The sequence below is a fragment of the Schistocerca nitens genome, chromosome 12, assembly GCF_023898315.1.
Source record: "Schistocerca nitens isolate TAMUIC-IGC-003100 chromosome 12, iqSchNite1.1, whole genome shotgun sequence".
Taxonomy (NCBI): domain Eukaryota; kingdom Metazoa; phylum Arthropoda; class Insecta; order Orthoptera; family Acrididae; genus Schistocerca; species Schistocerca nitens.
In genome coordinates this window covers 175,115,318-175,117,007 of record NC_064625.1, presented here as the reverse complement: position 1 = coordinate 175,117,007, position 1,690 = coordinate 175,115,318, and the positions used below count along the sequence as shown (strand labels likewise).

General features: G+C 52.9%; 1 non-coding gene across 1 annotated transcript; it reads right to left on the bottom strand.

The window, feature by feature from the left end:
- Positions 1 to 701: 701 nt before the first annotated feature.
- Positions 702 to 776, bottom strand: Trnas-cga (transfer RNA serine (anticodon CGA)). The gene has a single exon. It is a non-coding gene; the product is annotated as a tRNA-Ser (tRNA).
- Positions 777 to 1,690: the final 914 nt, after the last annotated feature.

Below are 1,690 nucleotides of genomic sequence, written 5' to 3'. Positions count from 1 at the left end.
ACATGGCTATGCCACAGCCTGGGGGATGTTTCCAGAATGAGATTTTCACTCTGCAGCGGAGTGTGCGCTGATATGAAACTTCCTGGCAGACTAAAACTGTGTGCCGAACCGAGACTCTAACTCGGGACCTCTGCCTTTCGCGGGCAAGTGCTCTACCAACTGAGCTACCCAGGCACGACTCACGCCCCGTCCTCACAGCTTTACTTCCGCCAGTACCTCGTATCCTACCTTCCAAACTTTACAGAAGCTCTCCTGCGAACCTTGCAGAACTAGCACTCCTGAAAGAAAGGATATTGCGGAGACATGGCTAAGCCACAGCCTGGGGGATGTTTCCAGAATGAGATTTTCACTCTGCAGCGGAGTGTGCGCTGATATGAAACTTCCTGGCAGACTAAAACTGTGTGCCGAACCGAGACTCTAACTCGGGACCTCTGCCTTTCGCGGGCAAGTGCTTTACCAACTGAGCTACCCAGGCACGACTCACGCCCCGTGCTCACAGCTTTACTTCCGCCAGTACCTCGTATCCTACCTTCCAAACTTTACAGAAGCTCTCCTGCGAACCTTGCAGAACTAGCACTCCTGAAAGAAAGGATATTGCGGAGACATGGCTAAGCCACAGCCTGGGGGATGTTTCCAGAATGAGATTTTCACTCTGCAGCGGAGTGTGCGCTGATATGAAACATCCTGGCAGACTAAAACTGTGTGCCGAACCGAGACTCTAACTCGGGACCTCTGCCTTTCGAGGGCAAGTGCTCTACCAACTGAGCTACCCAGGCACGACTCACGCCCCGTGCTCACAGCTTTACTTCCGCCAGTACCTCGTATCCTACCTGCCAAACTTTACAGAAGCTCTCCTGCGAACGTTGCAGAACTAGCACTCCTGAAAGAAAGGATATTGCGGAGACATGGCTAAGCCACAGCGTGGGGGATGTTTCCAGAATGAGATTTTCACTCTGCAGCGGAGTGTGCGCTGATATGAAACTTCCTGGCAGACTAAAACTGTGTGCCGAACCGAGACTCTAACTCGGGACCTCTGCCTTTCGCGGGCAAGTGCTCTACCAACTGAGCTACCCAGGCACGACTCACGCCCCGTCCTCACAGCTTTACTTCCGCCAGTACCTCGTATCCTACCTTCCAAACTTTACAGAAGCTCTCCTGCGAACCTTGCAGAACTAGCACTCCTGAAAGAAAGGATATTGCGGAGACATGGCTAAGCCACAGCCTGGGGGATGTTTCCAGAATGAGATTTTCACTCTGCAGCGGAGTGTGCGCTGATATGAAACTTCCTGGCAGACTAAAACTGTGTGCCAGACCGAGACTCTAACTCGGGACCTCTGCCTTTCGCGGGCAAGTGCTCTACCAACTGAGCTACCCAGGCACGACTCACGCCCCGTGCTCACAGCTTTACTTCCGCCAGTACCTCGTATCCTACCTTCCAAACTTTACAGAAGCTCTCCTGCGAACCTTGTAGAACTAGCACTCCTGAAAGAAAGGATATTGCGGAGACATGGCTAAGCCACAGCCTGGGGGATGTTTCCAGAATGAGATTTTCACTCTGCAGCGGAGTGTGCGCTGATATGAAACTTCCTGGCAGACTAAAACTGTGTGCCGAACCGAGACTCTAACTCGGGACCTCTGCCTTTCGCGGGCAAGTGCTCTACCAACTGAGCTACCCAGGCACGACTCACGC